Raw genomic sequence first — 16,977 nt, forward strand, 5'->3', positions numbered from 1 at the left:
CTCAGCAAGCTATTAGGTCCATCTACCTCTGTTGGTAAAAAGTTTTTCCCTGGTTTTATTGAGATAAAATTGACGCATAAAGTAAAAATCTTGGCAAGGATTCACACTTCTTGTAGTTTAGGCAATGCTGCTTTGAAGCGGTAGGAAATACTCTGAAAAGGGAGCTGGATTCTTAGTCTTTACAATATTTTGCTTGATGGGGCGCCTGGGTGGCTCGGTCCGTTAAGCGTCTGACTTCGGCTCAGGTCATTGATCTTGTGGTATGTGAGTTCAAGCCCCACGTCGGGCTCTGTGCTGACAGCTCGGAGCCTGGAGCCTACTTCGGATTCTGTGTCTCCCTCTCTCTCTGCCCCTCCCTCCCTCACACTCTGTCTCTCTCTCAAAAATAAACATTAAAAAAGATTTAAAATATTTTGCTCGGTTTTCAGGACTAAGCAAGGAAACAGTTCCGTCTATACGGTTTGATCCTTTGTAACCCTCAGTAACTCTTTGTATTCTTAGCCTCAGTTCCCACAAAGAGGATTTTTCCGCTTAAAACACAGTACAACATTAGAAACAAAACAAAAAACACTAGAAGGCAAGCTTTTATGAATGTAGTAACCTGTCTATATATTCCCAACATCTAAAACGTCAAATATTGGTTGACTTAAGTGCATGAACGGATAAAAGCTAAGTGGTTCTCTACATAAATGATCTGCTTTAATCATTAAATAGCTTTTAACCAGGATGAAGAAAACTTGAGTTGGTAGCCACAGGAAAGAATTTTCATCATTTGATTATCACCTGCTTGGGCGGTTAGGGCTCTTTTCTAAAAAGATGGCTAACTGGTCACTTGTAAAAACTACCGTGAATACGTACAAAGGAAGCTGCATGATTGTACTGGTTAGAATAAAAGGCTAAGCTGCTCTAACAAAGAGACTCAACAATGCGGCGGCTTAAAGAACAGAGAAGTTTGTTTCTTTTTCACATGAACAACTCTCACGTAACATTTCTGAAGTGCACCATCCAGGTCAGTGGGGCAGCCGTGCTCCCAGCAGTCATTCAAGGACACGGGTTCCTTATATCGTGTTGCTTTTCCATCCTCAGGGGGGCCATTGTCATCACCTGCGTGATTGAAACTGGGTCATCACTGGTTGCAGGCAGTGAGAAGGGGAAAAAGAGCGTAGAGGAGACACCCGAAACCCTAAGGCCTACACCCTGCAGTGGCACGCAGGCTTCACACTTTTCGCTGGCGAGAACTTAGTCATATGGCCGTCTACACTACCTGCAAAGGCCGCTGAGACATGTAGTCAAGCCGTGTGCCAAGAAAAAAATGGGAGAGCAGTTTTGGGTGGGTAAGTTGCAGTCTCCACTAAACACATACTTGTTATCGTGGAAAGAGCACCGGACTCCAGGCTGGTGTAACTAATTAGCTCTGATATCTTGCTGGGGGCAAATCTCTCTATTTCCCCATCTGTGAGATCAATGAGCTGTATGAGCTGACTGCTGAACTATTTCAAAAAAAGTAAAGCTTGACAAAAATCTTGGCTGGTGAGATTTTTAAAGACAGGTTGAAAAAAAGTGTAAGGAAAGAGACTGAGCCGTGGAGGGCCAATGGCCAATACTAAAGATGGTGGGGAGGAATGATAGGGTTTGGGCGGCATTGTGAAATAAGTCAACTACGGGCTGTCGCTACTTCTAGACTTCTTTTTATGTGGAAAAAAAGAAACTGCTATTTGTACCTGCAGCTGAGCTCTTTGCTATCTAATATATTGTCTCTGTGACCTTTGGAAAATGGCTCAAGCAGCCTGGGTTTCCTCATATATAAAATGGAGTTATTAGCTCCATTCCAGAAGACATCGTGAGGTTTAAATGAAGTCCTTTTGAAAACAGCATAGTTGTTGCCATTTACTGGGCAATACAGTGTCCAGTAAATGGTAGGTATAAATCGGATTTATTTGCTTCACTGTGGAAAAATTGTGAATGCTACTCAAGTGTTGGTTCCCGGAAGTTGTCAGGTCAAGCTCTGACTTAAAACTGATTAGTTTAGTGGCCCATAATGCTAATGGCCAAAAACAGTGCCTCAGGCATTATCTGTCACCCAACCAGCGATTAGTTGTTGTTGTTTGCCTGTTTTTTTAATTAAAAAAAATTGTTTTAAGTAAACTCTACAGCCAATGTGGGGCTCAATCTCACGACCTCGAGATCAAGAGTCAAACGCTGTGTGGACTGAGCCAGCCAGGTGCCCCTATTGTTTTTTAACGCATATGATTTCTTCATGGGTTAGCTCATTTACTTGAACTGTGTTCTTCATCTGAAATGCTCTTTTCTGCTGCTTTTTACTTGCAGCTGAACACTTTCCTATCTGACATATTGTCTCTGTGATCTTGGGGAAATGAGCTCCTATACATCTTTGAAGACCCAAATACAATATCCTCTCCTTAGACAAAGATTCACTGGCAACTCTCAGGAGGCTTAGTTTTTCCTTCTTCTGGGTTTTCATAGCAGGTTTTCCTTTCTTTCTTTCTTTCTTTCTTTCTTTCTTTCTTTCTTCTTTCTTTCTTTCTTTCTTTCTTTCTTTCTTTCTTTCTTTCTGTAATCTCTGGCCAATGTAGGCCTCAAACTCATGACCCCAAGGGCCAGACAGGCTTTAAGTACTTTACAAAGAACTCATTTAGCCCTCACAGCAGCTCTGTGACGGAATAGGGTCACTGTTGTTATTAGCCCTATTTTGCAATTGAGGAAACTGAATGAAAGAGTTAAGTGATTTTCCTGAGGGCCAGCTGGGGTTTGAAACTAGGTGGGTGGCTCCAAAGTCTGTATTCTTACCCACCATAGTCTTTTTTAAATTTATTTTTATTTTTTAAGTTTATTTTTGAGAGAGAGAGAGAATGAGTGGGGGAGGGGTCGGGGGTGAGGGGAGAGAGAGAATCCCAAGCAGGCTCCACGCTAATAGTGTGGAGCTGATGTGGGGCTGGAACCCATGAACTGTGAGATGAAGGCCTGGGCCTAAATCAAGGGTCGGATGCTTCACCCGAGGCCACCCAGGCACCTCTATACCCACCACATTCTTTCACCACCTTACTCTGCCACAGCACATTCCATCTCTGGCTCTGATTGGAGAGTCAATTCTGGCAAGATGTCAGTCCTATTTTGAGACAGATGTGGGACATACGTTGGGTTCCCGGTGGATATTGAGGCTACTTCCTGCAAGGCATGACTTCGTGTCCGATCATAAACATGGCTGCTTTTCATTGCGTTCTTGCTGTGTGTCAGGCATTGTGTGTTAAGCACATGCATACCTTATCGTGAGTCCTTAAAACAAATGGACAAGCAGGGCGCCTGGGTGGCTCGGTCAGCTGAGCTCCTGACGCTTGACTTTGGCTCAGGTCATGATCTCACGATTCGTGGGATCGAGTCCCACGTCAGGCACTGTGCTGACAGTGCAGAGCCTGCTTGGGATTCTCTGTCTCTCTCTCTCTCCCTCTGCCCTTCCCCCGCATGTGCCCTCTCACACACACACACTCTCTCTCTCTCTCTCAATAAATAAATAAACATTAAGAAAACATTTTTTTAAATACAATTAAAGATGGACAAGGTAATTATCCCCATTTTATAAACAGGCATATATATTAATTGTGCTCACTGGTGGCTGGCACATAGTGGACACACGGTTATCTGCTGAGTTCTAGAAAGAAAGCTCTGTGAAGGCAGGGGTTTTGTCCATTGTTCACTGCCTTATCCCTGGTATTTACAAGAGGGCCTGCTGCTGGCAACATTTGTTAGGCCAGGATTTGAAGCCAGTTTGGGCTGACTCCAAACCCGTGCTCTAACCACTGCGCTCCTTCTCTAAGGGCATTCCTTTAGGGCTATTTATGTTAAGATTTTATTATTATTTTTTAAATAATCTCTACACCCAACATGGGGCTTGAACTCACAACCCCGAGATCAAGAGTCACATGCTCCCCTGACTGAGCCAGCCAGGCATCCCTCGGGCTTTTTAAATGCACAAATTATTTATATCCCAACGAGTTCTAAGAAGGAGTCAAGAAAAGAAAAAGACAGGATTCCTGCAGAAGCAACTCTTCTGCTAAGCTGCTTATTTTAGTGAAGACTCACGGTCACAAATGAAATCAGCCAGACTCTAACTGAAGCAAAAAAGGTGACTCGGTGATAAATTTACTTAGGTGTCTTCTCAGATTCGAAGACAGAAAAGCCCCAGGCGTTACCAGTGCTACCTAATCTGATGCTGTGGAGACTCCTGTCTCCCTGCACACAGGCCTTCTCTACATGGTGGGAGAGAGATCAAGGTTGCCAGGAGCACCTGAGCTTTACCGCTTAGGGCTTTTACATCAGAGATTGTGCCCACTCTTTCTCTAAGTTGAAAATTGCCAGGACATCTTACACCCATTAGGATGGCTTCTAATTTATTCATTCATTTATTTATTTGGGGGAGTGGGGGTGGTGGGGCAGAGAGAGAGAGAGAGAGAATCCTAAGCAGGCTCCTACCTGTCAGCAGAGAACCCAACCCCGGACTCGATCTCACGAACTGTGAGATCAGGACCTGAGCTGAAATCAAGAGTCGATCAACCAGCTGAGCCACCCAGGTGCCCCAAAAAAGGAACAAACAGTGTATGATTCCACTTATCTGAGGTATCTAAAGTAGTCAAATTCACAGAAGTAGAGAGGAGAATGGTGGTTGTCAGGGCCTGGAGAGAGGAGGAAAGGTGATGTTGTTTAATGGGTACAGGGTTGCAAGTTTGTAAGATGGGAAAGTTCTAGAAATTGGTTGTGCAAGAGTGTGACATGTTCAGCACTGCTGAACTAAATGTTGGAAAATGGCTTACGATCAAGGGCGCCTGGGTGGCTCAGTCAGTTAAGTGTCCGGCTTCAGCTTAGGTCATGATCTCACAGTTTGTGAGTTTGAGCCCCTCATCAGGCCCTGCGCTGACAACACAGAGCCTGCTTCGGATTCTCTGTCGCTTTCTGTCCCTTCCCTGCTCACACTCTCTCTTTCGAGAATAAGTAAACATTAAAAAAAAAAGAAGAAGAAGAAAATGGTTTAAGATCATAGATTTTATGTTACCACAATTAAAAAAAGAAGGGTGCCTCAGTCAGAACTGAGTGTGCAACTCTTGATCTTGGGGTTGTGAGTTTGAGCCCCATGTTGGATGTGGAGATTACTTAAATCAATAAATACCCATTTTTAAAGATATTTATTTTGACAGGGAGAGCCCACGAGGGGGAGGGTCAGAGAGAAAGAGAGAATCCTAAGCAGGCTCCCTGCTGTCAGCATAGAGCCCAATGCAGGGCTCGAACCCATGAACTGTGAGATCATGACCTGAGCCAAAATCAAGAGTCAGATGCCTAGCGAACTAAGACACTCAAGCACCCCAAATAAATGTCTTTAAAAAAAAAAAAAAAAGAGTCCCAGCAAAGGGATTCATTAGCCTAGATTGGGTCTGGTGCTTATCCTGAGGTCCATCAACTAGGCTAGGGATGCAGTTTTGAAAGAATAGGGCAGTTCCCATGGAAACCGAATGGATGGAGTGGTGGTGGAGTGATTCCAAGAAGCAGGGTGTGTGGGGTGGGAGGGGAGTGCAACTAGAGAGACAAGCAGTGAGTATCCACTACTGAGTTATTGCCTTCTAGTCTAGTCAGGCAGACACGTTTTTCCTAGCAGCAAGGGTGATTATCAGACATGTCCTAGTCACTTCTTACAGATTCATAGCTCAGTACGGTGTTATGTATGTTTTTTTTTTTAATATTTGAGAGAGAGAGACAGAGACAGAGTGCGAGCAGGGGAGGGGCAGAGAGACGAAGACAGAATCCGAAGCAGGGTCCAGGTTCCAAGCTGTCAGCACAGAGCCCCACATGGGGCTCGAACTCGCGAGCAGTGAGATCATGGCCTGAGCCGAAGTCAGACGCTCAGCCGACTGAGCCACCCAGGCGCCCCAGGTTTTAACAAAGTTACGTACCTCCTTAGTCCTTGCTAAAAATCTTTGAAGTAGGTTCTGCAAGGAGGTAACAGACTCATGCTATTTAAGTGACTTAATGTAGAATCGGGGTCAGTTCAGTCATAAGGGACTAAAAGCCAATTTGAATTAATTTAGATATAAAGGAAGATTTATTGGCGCATGGAAGGACAAGTCGAACAAGGAGCCCCCTTTGAAGTGCACCTCAGATACAGCCGGGCATCAGGAGCCGCTGCTGTCAGGGACTCCACACCGTCAGCCCTGACTCTACCCCTTTCTCTTCTCTGCGTGTTGACTTCATTTTTTTTTCCATGCAAACAAGTTTTCTTCAGATGGTCACTGGAGGCTGCCACCCGTCGCATCTTAAAGCTTTTCCCCCCAGCAAAGAAGTGGAGCTGACTCTCAAGCTTAAAATTCCTAGGGAGAGGGCACCTGGGTGGCTCGGTCCGATTTCAGCTCAGGTCATGATCTCACAGCCTGCTTCAGATTCTGTGTCTCCCTCTCTCTCTGCCCCACCCCCACTCTCTCTCTCTCTCTCTCTCTCTCTCTCTCTCTCTCAAAAAGAAATAAACATTAGGGGCGCCTGGGTGGCTTAGTCGGTTGAGCGTCCGACTTCGGCTCAGGTCACGATCTCGCTGTCCATGAGTTCGAGCCCCGCGTCAGGCTCTGCGCTGACAGCTCGGGAGCCTGGAGCCCACTTCGGATTCTGTGTCTCCCTCTCTCTGTCCCTCCCCCGCTCATGCTCTGTCTGTCTGTCTGTCTCTCTCTGTCAAAAATAAATAAACATTAAAAAAAGATAAAATAAAATAAAGAAATAAACATTAAAAAAAAAATCCCAAGGGAAGACTCCCAGCAGAACTGAATTCTGCTGTTCCCCCAGATTTCAGCAGGAGAGCCGGTCACCTAAGAATGTGGCAACTCCCTGTAGAACGCTATGGCGCCTGGCTGGTTCAGTCGGCAGAGTGTGTGACTCTTGAACTCAGGGTTGTAACTTTGAGCCCCATGTTGGGTGTAGAGATCACTTAAAATCTCGGGGCGCCTGGGGGGCTCAGGTAAGCGTCTGACTCTTGGTTTCGGCTCAGGTCATGATCTCACAGTTTCATGACTTCGAGCCCTGCATCGGGCTCTGTGCTGGCAGTGCGGAGCCTTGCCTGGATCCTCTCTCTCTCAAAATACATAAACAAACTTAAAAAAATGAAATAAATTCTTAAAAAAAAAAACAAAAGCAGAAAAAACTATGTGACTAGAAAGAATGGGGCTGCAGGAAAGACAGTTTTTAAGAAGGGGGCAGGGTGGGAGATTGATGCCGAGTGGACCCAACAACAGGTGTCCATCATTGCGACCCAGAGCCAACAAGTGGCATATTAGGGGACACCCTGAATCTAGTATAGCCCTCAGTGGCACATGCTGATGGCTGAGTACTTGCCACACAAAAGGAAGGCCCAGTCTCTGCAAGGCCCGGGGACAGTGCATTCTCGGGTGTGCGGCTGGACCAGCCCCCTGAGTCACCAGACGTGGGGTGATGAGCCATCTGAAGCGAGATTTAAAGGAAATCATTTAGGCCCTATGCCTTCTGCCTGAGCTTCCTGGTTAATGTTTGGGGATTGAGGGATAAAGACCTTTGTATAACTGTTATTGGTGGCTTTGCAGATGCCTCTGTGTCCTACTCGATGTGTCTAATGAGGTAGAGCTGCATGAAAACCAGTGGTCTCCTGACAGCAGGTGGAAAGGCCAGCCCACCCTCCCCAAACTTTCACGGAATCTTCATATGAACTACCTTCTTGATAATAACACTCCTGGCTTTCTGTTGTTTTAAATGTCAGCATGTAAAGGGTGCATGGAATTCAGGGATCATCTGGTTCTATTGTTTTCAAACCCCCCAACCAAGTAGCAACCTTACCCAATCTCCTAATACCTAACATAGATTGAAGCAGAGTGGCTTGGGGTCTTGGCGGGTCACAGGGACCTCTGGACCCTCTGACTCAAGTCTCTTCCTCTGTAGAACACACTTTTGAAAACCACTGATCTAGATTAGCCATTTGATTTCGCAGATGGGGAAATCAAGGCCCAGGGAGTTAAGCGGGTCACCCACAGGAGCACCAACAGTAGCAGAGCTGACTGGAACCCCGGTCTCTGGCTTAGGGGTCGTGCCCTTTCTCGAATCAAGCCGCTTCTAGCTGTTTTGAAGGAGCACTCCAACAAAGTAGTTGTGTTTTTCTTCACAGTAGGTGCACAATACTTTCTTCAGGCGGACGAGCTGAACTAACAGGAAGGCAAGTAAGGGTCATTGGGAGCCTCATCTAATAAATAAATAAGAGCTTCAGAATCAGGAATGTCTGTTTGTTGATTTATTCAACAGACAACGATTGCTTGCTGTTCACCATTCTAGGTGCTAGAGATGTATCAGCAAACAAGACAGTTCCTGTCTTCAGAGAGTTCTAGTCTTCCATGCCATTTCCATGGGTGTGACAAGTACTATTAGAGCAATGTTCAGGAAACACATGTGATTGTACCTGACCCCGGTCAGAGGCCTAGGAAGGCTTTCTGGGGAAATGGCATCTAAGAAAACAGCAGAAAAAGTAATGGGAGTGAGCCAGGTAGGGGAGTGTTAGGGGAAAAAGGCTGGAGAGTTCTGTAGGAACCAGGTCATAGAGGGCCCTGTAAACCCTTAACCCTGAGATAACAACATCAGATGTGTTTACTGGAGAGGTGAGTCTGGGGCCATTCAGAGACTGAATTGGCTGGAGACAGCCAAGAGGCAGACAGATGGTAAAGTATAGCAGGTAGAATTTATGGGACTTGATGATTGGTTAAATATTGGTGGTGAGGGAGAGGTTAGGGGTCAGGAATAAGGCCCGCTTGGGTTTCTCACCCAAGCAGTTGATTGATGGTGGTTCCTTTGGCCAAGATGGAGGGCACCGGAGGCAGGGCAGGATTGGGCCTCGGGGCAGAGGATGAGTTCAACTTTGGGACTTGTTGAGATTGAAGTGTCTGCGGAGAAGCCTAATGGAAAGTAGTAAGGAACTGGATATTCAGGTTGAGCCCAGTGAGAATTCTGGGCTGGAGATAAAGATCTCTAAGTCATCAGCATTGATGGTATTTGAAGCTGTGGAAGATGAAGTCACTGGGTGTGTAGGAAGAAGAGAAAAGTCTAGAACAGAGTTTGTGGAACATCGACAAGCGTGGAAGAGAGCTTGTATCAGAAACGGAGGCATAGTGAGAGAGCAGGGAGAAACCAGGGGGCTGGGATCACGGAGGCTGTGGAAAGAGCTTTGAGAGGGAAGGAGTCAGGAGGGAAGAATGTGTAGAGAAGCCATGTCTGATAAGGAATGAGAAGCATTCGGTGGATTTTAGTGATGAGGATGTCATCGTGTTAGTGTTGGTAAGAGAGGGCTCAGCTGATGGTTGGAAAATGGAAGCCATATCTAAGTGGTTTGAGGAGTAAGAGGAGAGCGGCCATTGTGAGGCTGTTCTCCTCAAGTAATGAACAGAAGGAAGGAGATGGGGTGGCTGCTGGAGGAAGTTTAGGGTTGAATGAGGTTCTTTTCCTTTATTGCTGACAGACTTTCCCAGACTTAAATGCTACTTGGAAGGGATTAGCAGTTGCAAGTACTAGAAAATGGTTTCCTCCCTTTGTGAAAGATTTGGAGGTGGGGTGCCTGACTGGCTCAGTTGGTAGAGCGTGAGACTTGATCTCGAGGTCGTGAGTTTGAGCCCCATGTTGGGTCTAGAGGTTACTTAAAAAGATATGAAAATAAATAAAAAAGAAAGAGTTGAAGGAATGTCTGTACCAATACAACAGAGCAGGCTTCTTGATGCTTTCCACAGCTGGAGGTAGGGTGACCCACTCGGCCAGTTTGTTTGGGACTTTTGTGGTGTTACCACCGAAAGCCCGTGTCCTGGGAAACCCCTCACTCTGGGAAAACCAGGATGCTCCATAAGGACAAATCAGAAATATTCTGCAGTTGCAGAGAGTGTGATCTATCATTTCTCTGAAGATTTAGAGGAGCTACCTACCTTAGAAAAAGACCTACTCAAGGAACAGAAGAAAACGTAGGCATACCTGATGGATATTTCAGTAAGCTTCAAAGAGAGAGTACATCATTAACTTAGAAACAGCGAACCTGCAAATGGAGTAATCTGAGATAAGGAAGGATGAGGGAGAGATTGAAAGTGTGGCTCCAGGCGCCTGGATGGCTCAGTGGGTTAAGCGTCGGACTTGTGATTTCAGCCCAGGTCCTGATCTCAAGGTCATAGGAACGAGTCCCGCATTGAGCTCTGTGCTGACAGCAAGGAGCCAGTTGGGATTCTCTCTCTCCCTCTCTCCCTGCCCCTCCGCAGTATGTGCTTTCTCTCTTTCCCCTCTCCCTCTCTCCCTCTGTCTCTCAAAATAAATAAATAGACATAAAAAAAGTGTGTCTCTTGAACTAAAAACTGAATGTCAGGATGAACACAGTGGGTTTACTAAATACAGAAAACAGACTTCAGATGATCTCCCAGAGCACAGGGGAAATTGAGAAAGGTATGAAAATAGAAGAGGAGATACGGAGGGGGGAGCGATGAAAGATGAGTTTTAAGAATTCAAACTAACGATTAATAATGAATAAAATAAATGAAAACGCGTCGGGCGCTTATTCTGTGGCAAGCATTCTGTAAGCCCTTTACACGTGTGAGCTCATCTACTCCTCAATACCGTGGGTGCTGTGATCCTCCCCATTTGCACACAGGGACACTGGTGCCCAAGTAAGTTCAACCACTTGTGCAAGTTTATGCAGGTAGGAGGTGAGGGAGCTGGTGAACCCAGGTGGTCCGGCTTCAAGGCCTTTGCTCTGAAATGCTGAGCCGCAGGCCTCTGAGGCAGAACGTTGAAACCAAATGATTCACTTTTTTCTGGGCATCTCTTGAGTGCCAGGGCCAGTTCTGCTGCTGGGAAAATATTAAAGAGCAAGACAGAGTAGAGCCCTGCTCACGCAGAGCTTACGTTCTACTACAGAGAGAAGAAAATGTGCCTGCCAGTAAGCAAACAACTAAGAGAGTTTCCACAAGTGTGAAGTCCCACGAAGCAAAAACGGAAAAGAAGGTAGGGAGTCACTAGTTATGTGTGTGTTGATGTAGGCGTTGCTACTCTAGGTGGGACCATTGGGGAAGACTCTCTACAGAGATGACATCACCTGAGTCTAGAATGTTGTGGAGTTAGCTTTGGAAAAATATGGGACAGAGGGAACAACAAGTGCAAAGGTCCTGAGGTGGGAGCGAATTTGGCATATTGGAAGACTAGCAAGAAGGCCATTGTAGCTATAGCAGAGTGAATGAGGGAGACATGTGTAAAAGATAGAGAATTAGCCAGGGGTTAGATCAGGTAAGGCCTGGTAGGCCAGAATAAGGAATTGGGAGTTAAAAAAAAAAATTTTTTTTAATGTTTATTTATTTTTGAGAGACACAGAAGCAGAGTGTGAACAGGGGAGGGGCAGAGAGAGGGAGACCCAGAATCTGACAGGCTCCAGGCTCCAAGCTGTCAGCCCAGAGCCCGACTTGGGGCTCGAACTCACAAGCCGTGAGATCATGACCTGAGCCAAATTCCAATGCTCAACCAAGTGAGCCACCCGGGCGCCCCAAGGAATTGGGATTTTATTCTAATTGCAACTGGAAGGAATTGAAGAGGGTTTTGTAGTGGTGGTGGTGGTGGTGGTGGTGTTTTAGGCTTTGTGTTGTGTGTGTGTGTGTGTGTGTGTGTGTGTGCCTGTTTTTAGCAGGGTAAGAATATAGTGGGATCTACATGCTAAAAGAAAAGTACGGCTGCTATGCAGAGAATAGACTGTAAGGTGATAAGGATGTGGAATGAGGAAGCAGGAAAAAGTTTAAACGGATGTTCTGGCTGGAAGCAAGGCCCGGAGCTCAGAAGTTTGGGGTAGGTTAATGGTTAATGCGAGCTGTCTCTCCACACAGGGGCATCCCTTCCCCAGTTTATCTAATCACATTTGCTAATCTACATGGAGATGAAGGATCCTCTTGTGGGAAAAAAAAAGATCAGAGACTCCAACACCCTTCGTGGTAAGAAAGAGCCCAGTGGGGGGACCCGAGGCTGGGCCAATCAGACTCCTCCCGAGAATTGCAAACAGCAACTCAAGTCTTTGCTGGGTACCCTTGAACACGAAAATGTAATGTTTGGGCACGTCCACAAAATAAATATTTGTCGTATGATTGGGTGCATGACCAGGAAGATGTGCACGAGAAGCAGAAAAGGTGCAGGTGCAGGAGGGAAACCCAGCTGGAGAAAGAGAAAGAATGTTCCTGCTGACTTGCCGGTTCCTGGCTTGGTTCCTGGTTTTCTGATCCTCCCGAGGCCTAAGGTGCCTGCTGGGGTTCCTGGGGATCTCCGTTGCCTTCATAACGCAGGGGTTTTATTTTTGCTTGCGTGGATTTCTTTTATGTGCAACTCAAGGACCCTCCGTTCCAGGGTGAGCGCGATGATAAAACTCCTGCCCGTCTTTTACTCTATTGTGACTTGGGGCGCCCTCGCGTCTCACTGCCTCACCAGCTCAGAGCTTTTTTTTTTTTTGCCTGCTTCTGTTTTTTCTAGTGTTTTGGGCCTATAACGTTATCTTAAGGTAACTGAATTTGCTTTTATTTTATTCACTGGTAAGATCCATTTTCCTGAGATATTTCCTAAGATATTTCCTAAGATAACATTTTCCTGAGATAACTTCATACATTGTTTACAATATATGCTTCTGACTGGACTCTAGCTTTCCACTTAACTCAGTTATTCAGATACTAAACATGTATCTGGCTGTTTGTTTTGGTATACACATTTTCCCACGTTCTTTCTTTCCTTTTGTATAGCCTGTAGAGGATAAAATCCAAAGTAACCCATTCATCAAGCATCCTCTGAGTTGCCGCTCTGGGGGCATATAAGGTAAGTACGTCAGGGTTCCCCCTACCCTTCTCCAGTCCATTCTCTGGAAGTTGGTGCCCCTGGCCCTCCTCTCTCAGGCCACAAGCCCTCCCTGAATGATCTCACCTGCTCAGAGGTCTTAGCTCACGCCTGTTCTGCAGGATGAACAGGCTTTTTTTTTTTTTTTTTTTTTAACAGATATGTGATTTCTACCCTGTGTACTTTGTGCTCAGGGTTTGCATGTTTAGTTTGACCCATAGGAAACGCCACTGAGATATTTTTGTCACTGTCAGAAACACATTGGTGCTGTCCACAGGTGTACCTCGAGTGAAACTGGCTGAGACACTACACTGCATCTTCAAATGGACAGTGGGACAGGGGTGGGGGGCCCCTCAAGAGCCAACAGAACTCACCCAGAAGCAACTCAGGGCACGTCAGGCACTCCCTGGAAGAGTCGATTTGGCTTCTCCTATCTGGAGTAAGTCTGCTACCCAGTCCAAATTGGGGTGTGAGGAGGATGTGAGGACAGGAGCAGGAAGGACTTTCATCCCCCCCCCCCCCCCCCCCCCGACGATGAACTGGGAAAATAAGCCCACGTCTCAGACCAGAGCGTGTGCACACAGATGGCTCTCCGCTCTGTCTGAGGCTCTGGGCCTTCCCCCTGCACATCGCACCAGGGTGTCCCATGGGCACTTTAAAACTCAGCACGTGCGTGCGAGGCTGAACTAGCCTTCTTCCTTCTTCCTTCTCCCGCCACTCCCCAAACTGCCCTTCCCTCTCTGTTCTCGGTGCTGATTGTAACGGTCTCGCCACCAGCCCCATTCCCCGAGCCAAGATCCTGGCCAACATCCTCCACCCTTTCTGTGACCTTTCCCCTTTCCTTCTTTTCAAACTGTAGAGCCAGGCAAAAGGGCCCACAGCCACCAGGCTGAATGCAAAGAGTCTCATTAAGTGATCCGACTAGAAATAGCCATAGGCCCTAACTAACCAGTTATAACCAGGCACAGTTCCTAAGATTACTGGAAAAAGAGAAAAATCCCATAGTGCTTCACTTGGCCCTATAACTGTGGCCCTTCAACACCACCTCATTGTAGACCGTCTCTCCTTTGCTGTCCTGCCTGCTGCTTCCTTGTGGTGTATTCACTAAACTTTTATCTCTTTTGTTCTGCCTTGGGTGAATTCTTTTTTTTAATGTTTATTTATTTTCAAGAGAGAGAGAAAGCACAAGCAGAGGAGGGGCAGAGAGAGAGGGAGACACAGAATCCGAAGCAAGCTCTGGGCTCGGAGCTGTCGGCACACGGCCCTATGCAGGGCTCGAACTCACGAGCCCTGAGATCATGACCTGAGCTGAAGTCAGACGCTTAACTGACTGCGTTACCCAAGGCCCCCTTGCCTTGGGTGAATTCTTAAAGCATGTAGGCCCTGGCCTCCACCCGATCAGGGCGCCCCACATTTGGTGGCCTCCCCATCCGATTGGGACACCCCACAGTAATCACCTGGTCACCAGGTTTTATCATCTGTATTTATTTCCTACTGCTGATATAATAAATAACTACACATTTAGTGGCTTAAAACAACACACATTTATCATCTGACAATTGTGGAGGTCGGAAGTTTGAAATGAGTTTTTTTCTTTAAAGTTTATTTATTTATTTTGAGAGGGAGGGGGAAAGAGGGGGAGGGAAAGAGCAAATCCCAAGCAGGCTCTGTGCCGTCAGGGCAGAACCCAACGCGGGGCTCAAACTCAAAACCCTGAGATCATGACCTGAGCCGTGAAACCAAGAGTCAAACGCTTAATGTAGACTGAACCACCCGGGCACCCTGAGTTTTGTGAGACTAAAATCAAGATGTCAGCAGGGCTGGTTCCTTCTGGAAGTTCTAAGGGAAAATCTGTCCTGTCTCAGCCTCCAGAGGCCGATCTCATTCCTCGGTGCACAGCTGCACCATTTCGGTGCACAACGCTTTCCTCTCACCTTGCTTTCCTCCTGTGACCTTGATATACCCTCCTCTAAAAAGGACCCTTGTGATCTACATAGGGCCCGCCCAGATAACCCAAGATCGTCCAAATAAGGTGACATTCACAGACTCCAGTCATTAGCGTGTGGATGTCTTACACACCATCCTAAGCACCCAACATTCCTGGGACCCAACTGTTCTAATTGCCACTCTTCAGATCACTTTGTCTCTCAGCCGAGGGGGCTGTTAAAACGACCTCTGAGTTGATTTGCTCTTGGTGCATGACCCAGATAGGGGGCAGTGGGTTCTCTGCCTCTGGTCCTGCCCCCTTCCAATCCATTATGCTTCTAACTGCATCTTCTTTGTCCCTTCCTGGTTAAAAGTTTCTACAGACTCCCCTGTTACTCTCAGGATAAAGTCTCAGCTCCTGAGATGGATACAAGGTCTTCTGTGGTCTTTCTTCTGCCCACGCTTTCAGCCAAATCTCCCACGAGCCATGACAAAGCAACTGTGAATTTCTCAAGACAGAACGATGTGAGTTATCGACCTTCTGAAGTCATACTTCTCAGCCTTGAATCCCAGCCCTACCCGTTGCCAAATATGGATTCTTGGGCCAGTAACTTAACCGTTCCATGCCTCAGTTTTATCTTTTTTGAAACTTTGGCCCTCAAAGGGGCACCTGGGGGACTCAGTCAGTTAAGCGTCTGACTTCAGCTCAGGTCATGATCTCATGGTTCGTGAGTTGGAGCCCCGCATCAGGCTGTCTACTGTCAGCACAGAGCCCGGATCCTCTGTCCCCCTCTCTCCGCCCCTCCCCCTCCCTTCTCTCTCAAAAATAAAACATTAAATTAAAACATTAAAAAAAAAAAACCAAAAAAACTTTGGCCCTCAAAGATTGTTGTGATGATCGCATTGATTAAATTAATTAAAGTACTTAAAGTACTTACTAGAGAGCACCTGACTGGTTCAGTCAGTAGAGCATGCGACTCTTGATCTTGGGGTCATGAGTTCAAGCTCCATGTTGGGTGTAGAGATTGGTTAAAGACAAAATGTTTAAAAATAGATAAATAAAGTACTTATTAGAACAGTGCTTGGCACAAAGCGAGTCCTCCACCATTCTACGTTCTCAGTCCTATCGATGCTGTGTGGAACATTCTCCCCACAACACTGTTTCCCTGGAACTTCTTCCCCATCTCTTCAAGGTTCACCTCAGTATCACCTCCTGTGCACAGGCCTCCCTGCTGTCTCCTCCCACCTCATGCTGGGATTCTGGGAACTCTGTGACCTGAACCAGAGACCCTATCACATATTTACAATCATTTCATGATGTGTGTAGAAGGAAACATCCTGAAATACTAATATTTATGTTTTTCTTTTCCGCACTCCCTTGTATGTGACCCTCCCCCTAGTCAGGCAGAGGCATTCACATCGCCTTAAGTATTAGTCCTTATAGGGGCACCTGGTGGCTCAGTCAGTTAGGCAGCTGACTCGATTTCAGCTCAGGTCATGATCTCATGGTGCGTGAGTTCGAGCCCCACATCGGGCTCTGCGCTGACAGTGCAGAACCTGCTTGGGGTTCTTTGTCTCCCTCTCTCTCTGCTTCCCTCCCTTTCAAAAGTAAATAAATAAACATTAAAAAAAAAGGATTAGTCCTTATAACATGAATGCAAGGCGAAAGGAAAAGACTATGTTTCATTTTTCAACTTCCAAAGTAGGCTTCGATGTGGATACCCACACGAGTAGTTTTTTTATGTATTTTTAAAAAATATTTATTTATTTATTTTTGAGAGAGAGAGAATGAGTGGAGGAGGGGCAGAGAGAGAGAGAGAGGGGGGGGGGGACAAGATCCCAAGCAGGCTCCTTGCTCTCAGTGAAGAGCCCAGTGAGGGGCTCAAACTCACGAACCATGAGATCATGACCTGAGCTGAAATCAAGAGCCCTATGCTTCACTGACTGAGCCACCCAGGTGCCCCGCACATGAATAGTTGTGAAAGCCGAGCATTGGGCTTGACGGAGAGAAGCGAGTTTGAGAAGCCCATAGAGGTGGTCCTAAAGGAAGCAGGTATAAAATGCATGCCTTGGCAGTGGACTAAAAGAGTGAAGAGGGGTGTCTGGCCCATCCAGCTCATGGGAAGGCTGGTTAGGGGTTGCCCACGGAGGGAGCGGAGACAG

At 46.5% G+C, this 16,977-nt stretch overlaps 1 long non-coding RNA gene across 1 annotated transcript; it reads left to right on the forward strand.

The window, feature by feature from the left end:
- Nucleotides 1-11,840: 11,840 nt before the first annotated feature.
- On the forward strand, nt 11,841-15,483 carry LOC125173005 (uncharacterized). Its single transcript, XR_007154890.1, has 3 exons — nt 11,841-12,005; nt 12,798-12,870; nt 15,189-15,483. It is a non-coding gene; the product is annotated as an uncharacterized LOC125173005 (long non-coding RNA).
- The last annotated feature ends 1,494 nt before the right edge of the window (nt 15,484-16,977 follow it).

The sequence above is a fragment of the Prionailurus viverrinus genome, chromosome C1 (assembly GCF_022837055.1).
Source record: "Prionailurus viverrinus isolate Anna chromosome C1, UM_Priviv_1.0, whole genome shotgun sequence".
Taxonomy (NCBI): domain Eukaryota; kingdom Metazoa; phylum Chordata; class Mammalia; order Carnivora; family Felidae; genus Prionailurus; species Prionailurus viverrinus.